Source organism: Rhinopithecus roxellana, chromosome 12, assembly GCF_007565055.1.
Source record: "Rhinopithecus roxellana isolate Shanxi Qingling chromosome 12, ASM756505v1, whole genome shotgun sequence".
Classification (NCBI taxonomy): Eukaryota; Metazoa; Chordata; class Mammalia; order Primates; family Cercopithecidae; genus Rhinopithecus; species Rhinopithecus roxellana.
The window spans coordinates 113,290,896-113,305,112 of NC_044560.1; the positions used below are offsets into that span (position 1 = coordinate 113,290,896).

The following is a 14,217-nucleotide window of genomic DNA, read 5'->3' on the forward strand; positions in this document are numbered from 1 at the left end:
CAAAACAATGCCTCCCTTCGGTCTTATTTAGTGGCAGGCACAGAAGACTGAGAATGAATAGACATGGTAGTTAAAGAAAAAACTATATTCGAGAAAAAAGCAACATGAAGGCCACACTTTACTGATTGCCGGTCTACACTGTTGCGTATTTTTCCTAGCTCTAGTGGCAGTCTCTGACAGCATCTTTTTTTTTCCCCACCAAGCCTAGAATCAGAATAGCAATTGCAGTTGCATTCCCACTTCTGTGCCTCTTCTGAAGTTGGTCTCCCTGCTGGAAATACTGTCTCCTCTCTTTTCCATCTGTCCAAATGTTATCTAGAAAGCCCTCCCATTCAGCTCAGTGCTTTCTCCCTTCCTGAACTCTGCTGGTGTGCTCATTTATGGGCTGGTATTATCTGTGTGTTTATGTGTTTATGGTTTCTTCCCAAGCTCCCAGAGCACCTGGTGCAGAGCACCATGTTCTTCCTTCAGTGAGAGCTCAGGAGTGGCCGTGAACACCCAATACCAGCACAGCCCCTCCATGGACCTGGAAGGAACCACCCTTTGCATGAGGCAATGGGACACATCCTTGGTTAAATTAGCAATAACAGTAGTTATTTTTGTTTAATGGCTCTAATTTCTCAGATAGGAGTCAGGGTCTGTTGTGGAAAGGGGAATGTTAGAAATCATGGAAAGTTTAGGGAGGAAAGAAGACAGCATTAAAGAGAAGCACAAAGTGTTATGGCAGATATGTCATTCAGCCTTAAAAGCAAGAATGGCCAAGATACATTTTAAGTGCTGGAAATAAAGACGCCACTTTAGCTGTGGGACCTGAGTAAGCTGCTTAATGTTGTTTAACTTATGCGATTTCCTCATCTGGACAATGGAGATAGTAATTGTACGTACCTCATAGGGTTGATAGGGGCATTAAATGAATTAAACACATCAAGGACATAGAGCGCTGTCCAGTACCCAGTAAGTACTTGCCATTTAGAGCCCAGCATGAGCCTCCCGACCCCAAGCCCAGTGATGACTTAGAGCAATGATGAACCAAGCCAAAGACCCCAGACTGTCAATTGAAGGATGAAATTAACACCTTAAATGTGCAGTTACCAAAAGACAACTCTATTATAAAGCTGGGCACGGTGGCTCATGCCTGTAATCCCAGCACTTTGGGAGGCCGAGGAGGGCGGATCACAAGGTCAGAAGATCGAGACCATCCTGGCTAACATGGTGAAACCCCGTCTCTACTAAAAATACAAAATATTAGCTGGGCATTGTGGCAGGCGCCTGTAGTACCAGCTACTCGGGAGGCTGAAGCAGCAGAGTGGTGTGAAACGGGAGGCAGAGCTTGCAGTGAGCCAAGATAGTACCACTGCGCTCCAGCCTAGGTGACAGAGCGAAACTCTGTCTCAAAAAAGAAAGATAACTGTATCTTTTTCATACTGCTGTTAAAGGCATACCTGAGACTGGATAATTTATAAAGACAAAGAGGTTTAATATACTCACAGTTCCACATGGTTGGGGAGGCCACACAATCATGGTGGAAGGCAAAAGACACGTTTTACATGGCATCAGGCCAGAGAAAATGAGAGCCAAGCGAAAAGGGAAACCCCAAATAAAACCACCAGATCTCGTGAGACTTAGTCACTACCACGAGAACAGTATAGAACAGTATGGGGGAAACCACTCCCATGATTCAGTTATCTCCCACAGGGTCCCTACCCCAACACGTGGAAATTGTGGGAGCTACAGATTTGGGTGGAGACACAACCAAACTATATCAATAACCGTACTTCAGAAATTTCTTTTCTTTTTTTTTGAGATGGAGTCTTGCTCTGTGGCCAAGCTGGAGTGCCATGGCACAATCTCGGCTCACTGCAGCCTCCACCTCCCAGGTTCCAGTGATTCTTCTGCCTCAGCCTCCCAGGTAGCTGGGATTACAGGCATGCACCACCATGGCCAGCTAATTTTTTTTTTGTTTTGTTTTGTGTTTTTTTAGTAGAGATAGGGTTTCATCATATTGGCCAGGCTGGTCTCGAACTCCTGACCTCAGATGATCCACCCACCTCGGCCTCCCAAAGTTCCATGGTTACAGACATGAACCACCATGCCAAGCCCATGCTTCAGACATTTCTAAGACAAGAGGGCTAAAATTAAGTCAGATTTCAGTTTAACTAAAATTTATTGGGTGATTTTATGTGCTACATCCTGGGGGTGCAGAGATGGCTAAGGCATGGTTGTTGACCTCAGGGACTTAGAGCCAGGGAGATACAGTTGTGTGTTGCTTAACGATGATTAACGATGGGCTGTGTTCTGGGAAATGTGTCGTTAGGTGATTCTGTTGTTGTGCTCATGTGATAGAGTGTACTTAAACCTAGATGGTATGTCCCAGTGGTCCCCAACCTATTTGTCACCAGGGACTGGTTTCATGGAAAAAAAAATTTTTTTTCCATGAAACAGGGAGGCGGGATGGTTTTGAGATGAATCTGTTTCACTTCAGATCATCAGGCATTAGATCCTCATAAGGAGTGCCACCTAGATCCCTCACATGCATAGTTCACAATAGGGTTCGTGCTCCTATGAGAGTCTCATGCTGCTGCTGATCTGACAGGAGGTAGAGCTCAGGCAGTGATACTCACTGGCCTGCCCATCACCTCCTGATGTGCGGCTCAGTTCCTAACAGGTCACGGCCTGGCCCATGGTCCTTGGTGTAGCCCACTCCACACCTAGGCTGTATGGTATAGTTTATTGCTCCTAGGCTACTGACCTGTACAGCACATACCTGTACTGAATACTGTAGGCAGTTGAACACAATGGTAGGCATTTGTGTGTCTAAACATAGAAAAGGTGCAGTTAAAATATGGTGGTGTAATCTCATGAGACCACCATCATATATGTGATCCATCATTGGCTGATACATTATTACCAAGTGCATGATGTATATCCTTTCATTGTATTCAGCAAAGTGTCAAGGTGGATAAGCAGTATTGGAAGAACATTATCCAGGTCAAAGAGGATATTGAAAGATAATGAAAACTTATGAAATATGAAAAGATATGAAAAACTTACATTAAGCCATAAAGATTCAGTTACGATATTTTTGGTTCATTGAAAAAGGATATGAGGTCAGGTGCCATGGTTCACGCCTACAGTAATCCCAGTACTTTGAGAGGCCAAGGCAGGCGGATCACTTCAGGTCAGGCGTTCAAGGCCAGTCTGGCCAACATGGTGAAACACTGTCTCTACTAAAAATACAAAAAGTAGCCAGGCATGGTGGTACATGCCTGTGGTCCCAGCTACTCAGGAGGCTGAGGTGGGGAATCACCTGAATCCAGGAGGTAGAGGTTGCAGTGAGCGGAGATTGTGCCACGGCACTCCAGCCTGGGCGACAGAGCAAGACTCTCTCTCCCAAAACAAACAAACAAACCAAACAAACAAAAAAGAAAAGAAAAGAAAAGAATGGCTCCTGAATTGGTCTTGGGAGAAGCTGTCTATATGTGAAAGGCAGCAGTCTGGGGCCTCCCTGGTTTTTGGTGAGCCCAATGCCACCTAACAAGAAGAATTGCTCTTCATTTGCTTGGCCAGGTGGGGAGCAGCTGAACTTGGTCTGTGTTCACAGTCTGCAGCAGAGCTCACTAAGTGCTCTGAAGGTAAAACACTGAAGTGAATGTGTGGATCATGTATCATCTGGGGATGTGAATCTCCCATCAGAGCAGGGACAGGTTTATTTTTTGCAGAGGTGACTAATAAAGTATTCTTTTACATCTCTACAGGACTTTATGCATTCTTTGTTGCATGTGTAATGAATGAAAATCTGGTGTCAGACTCTGTACATACCTTCACTTCTTGCAGAAAGTGATTAATCACTGTATTAGTCAGGGTTCTCTAGAGGGACAGAACTAATAGGATAGATGTGTATATAAAGAGGAGTTTATTATGGAGTGTTGACTCTTGTGATCACGAGATGAGGTCCCACAATAGGCCATCTGCAAGCTGAGGAGCAAGGAAGCCAGTCTGAGTCCCAAAATCTCCAAAGTAGGGAAGTCAACAGTGCAGCCTTCAATCTGTGGCTGATGGTCCAAGAGACCAGAAGCTGAAGAACTTGGAGTCTGATGTTTGAGGGCAGGAAGCGTTCAGCACTAGGAGAAAGATGGAGGCCAGAAGACTCAGCCAGTCTAGTCTTTCCATGTTCTTCCACCTGCTTTTTATTTTGGCCACGCTGGCAACTGATTAGATTGTGCCCAACCAGATGGGGGTGTGTCTGCCCTTCCCAGTCCACTGACGAAAATGTTAATCTCCTTTGGCAACACCCTCACAGACACACCCAGGAACAATACTTTGCGTCTTTCAATCCAACCAAGTTGATGCTCAATATTGACCATCACAATCACATTGTAATGAAAGGTAGAACATCTGATTAAAATGTTTGCTTTCTCTATTATAAGAACTTCACTGGGTCCTATATTGGGTACTGCCTGTGTACTCAACTTTTCTTTTAGACATTGCTGTAGCAGTGACCAGTACTGCACAGGAGAAACCTGTCAGTACCTCCCTGCAGCCTCCTGATTCCTGCCTTGGGACCTCTGATGCTGGGACATGGGATTCCCATGTGCCCCCATTGAGCACTCACACATGTGCAACCTGGAAATGTAGGTGAGGTAATACCCCTGGGGAAACCCTTAACTCATGGAGGCTGATGGGCAAATGCCATCCCTTTCTTCCCTGTGGTGGTGGTGACATGTGGTTCCAAGACACATTTCATCAAGCTCCTTGGGTGTTCCCATAGGAGTGAGCCATGCATCTGAGGTGGTGGCCAACCTGCCTGCACATCTGCCAACTGTGATCAACTGTGATCATAGATGAACATCTGCCACAGGCTGTGCATTCATGTGAACCTGGATCAAGATGGGTCCCTTCTGAATTTCTCTTACATCCCTAGTGCCAAGAACTCTTTCTTTCTTATCCAGTGGAAATGTCCCTTGTGTCACAGGTTGAGTCTTCTCTGTCGCAGGAGGTAGTCTTCCCTAGGGTAAGTCCTCCTCCCAGGTTGGATTATGAATATTTATAGAAAAACTTTGGGATTGGAGATGGGAGGGGCCTTTCTTTTTCAAGAAAACTCAGCCTTCAGGATGTTGGTCTTGTCGTGGCCTCCAAAAAGCCTGTTTTGAGAAGGAAAGCTGAATAGGGATCCATCTGTTCTTGGCTGTGACTGATTCCTTGCCCAGTACTCCGAATCTCAGCTTTACCTATTTGGTGGAATATGACTACAAGGGAATAAAAATTGTATCTTTCTAATATTAAAAATATTATCCTCATTACACAGGCAATGGAGTTAAGGCATAAAGGAAAGATAAATGTGAGCCTCTCACAGGGACACTGAAGAAAATCTAGAAATTAAGTGCATGAAAAAACACACATTAAGTTTTTTATTAAATTGTCAGAACAGTTTTTAGATACCTATTATAATACCTGGGGATTTTAAGTTCACTCCAACTTCTTGTGTTGATACTATAAATGCATAAATTTATGGTACCATAAATTTTGTCATTGGGTGAACATCATAGAGCATACTTACACAAACCTAGGTGGTACAGTCTACTACATACCTAGGCTATATGGCTTAGTCTATTCTTCTAGGCTACAAACCTGTATAGCCTGTTACTGCACTGAATACTGTAAGCAATTGTAACACAATGCTAAGTGTTCATCCTGTTAACTGGCGTTCTTGTTAGCTGTTTGCATGGTCATATTAAATTAAAAATAAAAATAAGGAATTCTGGGAAGATGATGGCAGAGCTTTCTACTTTTTACAAATTCATAAATAAAATAGAGTAATGGCCAACCAAAAACACATGGATGACATTTACAACAAAACTAATTACAAGGTATCCCCAGAAACCTCAAAACACAAATGGCAAAGACAAACCGACAACAGCCACAAGACCTTTAGAGTATCAGTGTCTATGTGGAAGAATGCAGAGGGAACTAATGGGGTATTTGACAGACCAGAGAATAGGAGCATCCTCAAAGAGCAAACAGGTGTTAACTGGAAAGTACAGTGGACCAATTTGGGAATGGTCACTGAAATCGGGAGGGGTTTTGTCCTCTCTTATCATGGACGAGCACAAGCTGCCTGGTGTGAGGTCTCAAGGGGCTAGAGGAGATTCCCATGGACTCTCTGAAATTGTCCCTTTCAGGATAGAGTCCCATACTGAGAAGCAACTGCTGGGAATAGAAATTGAATTGAGCAGAGTGGGGTCAATAAACATGAAGGAAGGAGAAGGTCCAGATGAAAAAGCTGGAGGGGCACAGAGCCAGCACGTCTCAAAAAGCAAACCTCCAAAGTTTGGAGGAGACAGCATAAGTGAAGTGGGGGTTCTGTGAAATGAGAAAAGCTACCTGGAAGCACTCCTCCTTCTAAAATTTCAGGAAAATTAATTTTACATAAAAACGAGCAAGCAATTGAGGTCAAATCTCATACCAAGTTATTATTTTTAAAAAGAGATTAAAGAGCAGAATAACATTTCTTCAGACAGAGAAAACACATGGAAAAACATGCTCTCAAATCAAATCAACTCTGTAATCCTCTCATTCGAAATAAGGTAAAAGACACTGAGAAAATTATATAAGACATGCAAGAACAACATAAGTCAGAATTAGACCAGCAGGAAAGCTTATGGAACTGAGAAAAACCCCTAAAAATAGAAGAAAAAAAATTTCAGAAATGAAGACTAAACTAGGAGGAATACAAATGCAAATAAAACAATAGATAATGTCTTTAAAATAGCCTAAAGGAGAAAAATGTTAAAAAATAAAGGAGGAAAGAGATGAAATTCTATAAGAAGTTACAAATGTTTTGCAGATAGGCAAAGAAGATCCAACACCTACGTAATAAGAGTCCCTGAAGAAGAAAACTAAGGCAAGGATAGAAAACAAACACCGAAAGCTATAGTTTCAGAAAAGTTTCCTGAAATGAAAAATATTTGGAATTACATGTTGAAAGAGCTCACCATGCTATTTCTGTGCCTAATACAGTCATGGTTCATGATCTTAGGAAGCATCTAAAGCAGGTAGCAGCTTCACAGCATTGGATGCTGGATAAATTGACCAATGTGTTTGCTCCTTGTCCATCCACCAGTCCCCACAAGCTGAGAGAGTGTCTCCCCTAATAATTTGCTAAGGAACATACTTTAATATGCCCTGACAGGAGACGAAGTAAAGATTTGCATGCAGTGGTTCATTAAGATGGATGGCAAGGTCCGAACTGATATAATCTACTCTGCTGGATTCATGGACGTCATCAGCATCGACAAGATGGAAGAGAATTTCTGTCTGATGTGTGGCATCAATGGTCGCTTTGCTGTACATCGTATTACACCAGAGGAGGCCAAGTACAAGTTGTGCAAAGTAAGAAAAATCTTTGTGGGCACAAAAGGAATCCCTCACCTGGTTTCACGATGCTCACATCATCCACTACCCTGATTCCCTTGTCAAGGTGAATGATACCGTTTAGATTGATTTGGAGACTGGCAAGATCACTGATTTCATCAAGTTTGACACTGGTAACCTGTTTATGGTGATTGGAGATGCTAACCGTGGAAGAATTGGTGTGATCACCAACAGAAAGAAGCACCATGGATCTTTTGATGTGGTTCATGTGAAAGATGCCAATGGCAACAGCTTTGCCACTTGGCTTTCCAACATTTTTGTTACTGGCAAGGGCAACAAACCATGGATTTCTTTCCCCAAGGAAAGGCTATCCACCCCACCATTGCTGAAGGGAGAGACGAGAGACTGGTGGTAGGTGAAACGGTGGGTAAAACAGAACAATGGTGAAGTGGTCTCTGGGTAACATGTTAGATTTTTGTGTGTAATTAAAAATAACATGGAATGATTAATAAAAAAAAAAAAAAAGAAAGAGCTCACCATGTACTTGAGAATATTGATCCAGAATTGATAACTCAAAATGAATAACACTAAGACACATTCTAGTCAAATAATTGAACTAGAAAGAAAAAAATCATTTGCTTATTGCAGCAAGATGAGCAAGTGTCTTAGAAGAGAAAGTCAATTAAATTATTTTCAGGTTTTTTTTTTTTTTTTTTTCGAGACGGAGTCTCGCTCTGTCGCCCAGGCTGGAGCGCAGTGGCCAGATCTCAGCTCACTGCAAGCTCCGCCTCCCGGGTTCACGCCATTCTCCTGCCTCAGCCTCCCGAGTAGCTGGGACTACAGGCGCCCGCCACCTCGCCCGGCTAATTTTTTATATTTTTTTTAGTAGAGACGGGGTTTCACCGTGTTAGCCAGGATGGTCTCGATCTCCTGACCTCGTGATCCGCCCGTCTCGGCCTCCCAAAGTGCTGGGATTACAGGCTTGAGCCACCGCGCCCGGCCGTCAGGTTTTTTTTCACAGAAATATTTTATGCCAGAAAAAAAAAAAAAGGAAAAATATGTTTAAGATACTCAAGGGAAGAAAATGGGAGGCAAAGATGTCATATCCAGGAAAACTGATTTTTAAGTTTAAAGATTACTATTACCAATCTGCAGAGACTCAGAAAATAGTGCTTCCATGAACCTTTCTTGAGGAATCTACAAGAAAAAAAAGCTTCAGACAACCCAAAAGACTAGAAAGACAACAGGATAAGTTACTTCTAGACCTTGGACTAAAAGAGAGGAAAAAAGAAAGAGTATGGCTTATAATGGCTATATGTTGGCTATATGTTCTGACACTGTAAATTTAGCACAGCTTTAAAAAAAAATAGGGGAAGACAGGAGCAGTCATATACAAAAATGTTTTTAACTGTTTTCAGTTAAAGCCTTTTAAAAAATTAATCATGCCATGTTATTTTTAATTATGTACAAAGATAAAACATGTCACCCAGAGACCGTTTCACCCACACTTTGGCCACAGTCTCATCTCTTGTCTCTCCCTTTAGCAATGATGAGGCAGACACCCTTTTCTCGGGGAAGAGAAATCCATGGTTTGCTGCCCTTGCCAATAACAAAAATGTTGGAAAGCTGAGTGGCAAAGCTGTTGCTGTTGGCATCTTTCATGTGAACCATGTCAAAACATACAGGGTGCCTCTCTCTGTCAGTGATTACACCAATTCTTCCCAGGTTAGCACCCCCTTGAGATTGGAGGTGGTTGTATTAATATCATTAAACTGTTGCATCCAAGAAAATGATGAGATATTCTAATTATATTATCTTTTGTGTTTTACAGAACTGGGGTTCCCAGTGTGGCAGAAAAGAAACATAGATGTAATTCAGAAGAGATGTTAAAAAACTTTGATTTAAATGAGAAGTTATCAATATAACTCAAGGCATTTTATTTTAAAAATATTATGTGTATGTATGTGTATGTTTGTGTGTATGTATATTTCTGGTTCTGACTAATGAAAAGACCTAGAAATGAGCACCTCTTGTGCCCAGATTTTGGTTTTAAAATATCATTTCACACTAAAAGAAATCAGAGCTCTTGGATAAATGGTTGATTCCAGATCTGGGGTAGAAAATGTCCAAAATGGGGTTGGTCAGGGTGGCTCACACCTGTGATCCCAGCACTTTGGGAGGCTGGGGTGAGAGGATCCCTTGAGCCCAGGAGTTTGAGACCAGCCTGGGCAACACAGTGAGACCTCATCTCTACAGAATAAAAAAAGTTTAGCCAGGTGTGATGGCATGTGCCCTGTAGTCCCAGCTACTCAGGAGGCTAAGGTGGGAGGATGTCTTGAGCCCAGTGAGTCGAGGCTGCAGTGAGCTGTGATCACACCACTGCACTCCAGCCTGGACGACACAGTGAGACCCTGTCTAAAAAAAAGCAAAAACAAAAACAGAAAGAAAGAAAGAGAGAAAGAAAGAAAAGAAAGAAAGAGAAGGAAAAGAAAGAAAGAAAGAAAGGAAAAAGAAAGAAAGAAAGAAAGGAAGGAAGAAAAAGAGAAAGAAAGATGTACAAAATAAAACAGTAACATTTTATTATACTAAATAGTGAGGAAGTTAGCAGAGACTTTAAGATCATGTCAAAAGGACTCAGGAGTTAATTTGAAAAAGATCTCTATTGGCCAAAGAGAGCTAAAATTGGCCATGTGAGCTAAAATAAGAGAAATATTTGTAATATGTCAAAACATCAAAATATGTTTAAATCCACAGATTATTATGATTTTAAAGTAAAACTGGATTAGTCTCCTTCGGAGGACAATAGGAATCCAATACATGATCTTTTTTTTGAGACGGGGTCTCACTCTGTCACCCAGGCTGAAGTGCAGTGATGCGATCTCAGCTCATTGCAGCCTTCACCTCATGGGCTCAAGGGATTCTCCCACCTCAGCCTCCCGAGTAGCTGGGACTATGTGTGCGCACCACCACACCTGGCTAAGTTTTGTATTTTTTGTAGTGATGGGGTTTCACCATGTTGCTCAGGCTGGTCCTCTACTCCTGGGCTCAAGTGATCTGCCCACCTTGGCCTCCCAAAGTTCTGGATTACAGGTGTGAGCTTCCATGATCTTAAAATTAGTAAATAAAGGGAAAGATTCAAGCATTCATCCTGTCTTTCCTAGGTGATCTGGGCCAACAGCAACCAGAGGTAGAAGAGGGGTTGTATTTAATTATAAAAATATTCCAACTAATGAATAAAGAAGAAATGACAGAATTGGAATATCACATGTTAATGGATTTAGGCATTGTGCATTAATAGCTGCTCATGTCCCCAAAAGAAAATCGTCATATTTTGTTTATTTCCTAGTGAAAGAACTCACCACTATCTATGGTATTTCTAAACGGACTGAACCTGAGTCTGATCCAGGCTCTGGATCCAGCTGCCAATTGGCAAGAAATACAGAGGAATATGTTGAATTATACTAATGGTATCAATCAGCAAAGCCAGACTGAATAACTACAGGTCAAAGGCCCCAGCGTTTTCAACAGATAAATTACAGTAAAAAGAAAGGGATGGAGGGATCCTGCAAAATGATGAGACACCTAAAATACACATCAACATTTAAAAAAATGGCAAGACTATAGTGTCTAGGGTGCATACCTAGGGAGAAAATCACCCCCTTCTCCCCGCCAAAACGCAAGGAAGTGATCATTATAAAAAGCCAGGATGGTCATTTCTTTCATTCCTTTAGGGGTTGACATTGGGACAAGGAACATGGAGGGATTTTGGGGTGGGCTGATTTAACTGTTTCATCTTTTTCTTTCTTTCTTTTCTTTTCTTTTCTTTTTTTTTTTTAAGCAGAGTTTCACTCCGCTGCCCAGGCTGGAGCGCAGTGGTGCAGTCTTGGCTTACTGCAGTCTCGACTTCCTAGGCTCAAGTAATTCTCCTGCCTCAGCCTCCTGAGTAGCTGGGACTACAGGCTCAAGCGATCCTCCATCCTTGGCCTCCCAAAGTGCTGGGATTACAGGTGTGAGCCACCCTGCCTTGCCATCAATGTTTTTTTTAATGGACTGACTTTAGCATTGATGGTTCTCAGACAAGATCGGGTACGTTCAGGGTGGTATGGCCATAGACCATTTGATGGTTCTCAAATTGTTTCTTATTGTTCAATATTATTTCTCCAGTTTGAGCATAAATGTCTTAAGAAATGAATTTCTATTTTATCCAGCACTAAAATTTTTCACAGCAACAGACTCCAAAGGTAATCAGTAAGTACCCGCAGTTCCTAGAAGACGCACCTACTGCTAATCATTACAGGCAACTAACTAGTGTCCAATTAGCAGTCAAAAATAACAGGAGTGAGTCTCTGTAGCCATTTTTAGGCCTTGCCTCCAAAAAAAAATGCCATTTGTCCTGTATGACAGCAGGTGGCATATCAGAGACCCATCTCTCCACATATTGCAGGGTGACCTGCCTGGTTTAGCATTTAGCAATCAGACTTTTTATAGCAATAAACTCCATGCTGAGTAGGCAACAGATGAAAAAAAAAATGATGCCTTTTATGGCACTTCATGATAATGGCTTTATTGCCAAAAGCCGTATTAGCAGAAGATGAAAGATTCGATTTATAATCTCCTGAATATCTGGATGTTCAGCCTGTTTCTGCCCAAGAAGAGATCAGTGACCATGGAAAATGTATTTGAAGGACAATCCATAGTGCTATTCCGCTCTGCTGAGAAAGAGTCCACACTCTTTTCCCTTTCAAGCCAAAAGGGAGCAAACATAACCAAATGAATGAGTTCATGCTGCTCTGAACTTCAGCGCCAGAGTGAAGTGTTGAGATTGAGGACCACCCGACTCCTTGTGATGATCTAAAAGTGACTTAGAACAATTCACAGCAATGTCAGAAAAAACTTCCTGCTTTTTGAGACAACAAAACCAGATGGAAAACTGCTAAAATGGCTCAAGTATGTGGCACTTTTATAATGTTTATGTGGCTCTTGAAAAAAAAGCACTTTAATTGACTTTTTTGCTTCCCATGTCCTAGTTCTGTCAAAATCTCTTCTGGTTTTGGGCGGGGGGAGGAACTTAAATGAGAGAACACACCATTCAGAATATACTGTTAATTACTATAATTCAGAAACAATGTATTCCTTCTCTGGTCCTGGCCAAAAAGCCAAGGGAGAAAGGCAACAGAAGGGAAAATTTAAAATAAAACACATTTCTAAAGATGGCATTGAAAACAAAGCAAACAATGGAATTGTACTGGCAAGAAATTTCATTGGGCCGGGCACGGTGGCTCATGCCTGTAATCCGAGCACTTTGTGAGGCCAAGGCAGGCAGATTGGCTTGAGCCCAGGAGTTCAAGACCAGCCTGGGCAACATAGTGAGACCCAGTCTCTATAAAAAATACAAAAAAATTTAGCCAGGCATGGTGGCTCATGCCTGTGGTCCCAGCTACTCAGGAGGCTGAGGTGGGAGGATGGCTTAATCCAGGGAGTTCAAGCCTGCAGTGAGCCCAGATCGCGGCATTGCACTCCAGCCTGGGCAACAGAGCAAGACTCTATCTCAAAAAAAAAAAAAGGAAAAGAAAAAAAGAAAATTTTACTGGGTGGCCCACAGGAGCATCTAACCCTCTGTGTGACCTAGAGAATACCACTAAACATCTGTTTCATATCATCTTCATATAAATAAGGAAGTGAATACACTTTTACCTCAAATACCAAATATCAGTGCTGAAGGAGAACTTGATACCTTATTTACTTGCCATATTCTATACATGAAGTATCTCAAAGGTGTTGTGCAAATAAATGCTATTCTTCTCATCCTTAGAAGGTGTGGGTGTGGGTAATGGATTTAAAAAACACACAAAGAGATAAAAACTCCTTCACTTTCTTTATGAACAAATTTGACCTTGGGTTAACTTTTTAGTCCTGTTCCCCTGGAAACCTGATAAAGGTGGAACGTCGGCTGTGTCACCAGGTTGTCCTTAGATGGCAGAAGGAGGTAAAGAGGTGAGCCCATGGAAGAGTGAGTAAATCGTGCTAAGTATGGCTGATTTGGGGCCATGGGTCTGACTAGATCTCGGAAAACCCTCAATGTGAGATCTTAATAGAACAAAATCAGTATATAAATTTAAATTGTGGGTGTATTTTAGTCCTTTTATCATTATTGTTTTCTCTTTTTTCATTTTTCTTTTTTTTTGAGACGGAGTCTCGCTGTGTCCCCGGGCTGGAGTGCAGTGGCCGGATCTCAGCTCACTGCAAGCTCCGCCTCCCGGGTTCACGCCATTCTCCTGCCTCAGCCTCCAGAGTAGCTGGGACTACAGGTGCCCGCCACCTCGCCCGGCTAATTTTTTGTACTTTTTAGTAGAGACGGGGTTTCACCGTGTTAGCCAGGATGGTCTCGATCTCCTGACCTCGTGATCCGCCCGTCTCGGCCTCCCAAAGTGCTGGGATTACAGACTTGTGCCACCGCGCCCGGCCTCTTTTTTCATTTTTTTATTAAAAAAAATTATTTAAAAGTCACCACCACCAAAGTCAAGAAACAAATAAGACAGGCATGGTGGCTCACATCTATAATCCCAGCACTTTGGGAGGCCGAGTGGGGAGGGTTGCTTGAGCCCAGGAGTTCAAGACCAGCTTGGCCAAAATGGCAAAATCCTGTCTCTTAAAAAAAAAAAAAAAAAAAATTAGCTGGGTGTGGTGGCATGCACCTGTAGTAGTAGCTACTCAGGAAGCTGACGTGGGAGGATTGCTTGAGCCCGGGAGGCAGAGGTTGCAGTCAGCTGAGATCATGCCACTGCACTCCAGCCTGGGTAACACAGTGAGATCCTGTTTTTTGTTTTTTGTTTTTTTTTTTTTTAA

At 42.4% G+C, this 14,217-nt stretch overlaps 1 pseudogene; it reads left to right on the forward strand.

Moving 5' to 3' along the window:
- The first annotated feature begins 7,031 nt into the window (after positions 1-7,031).
- Positions 7,032-7,818, forward strand: LOC104659573 (annotated as a pseudogene).
- Positions 7,819-14,217: the final 6,399 nt, after the last annotated feature.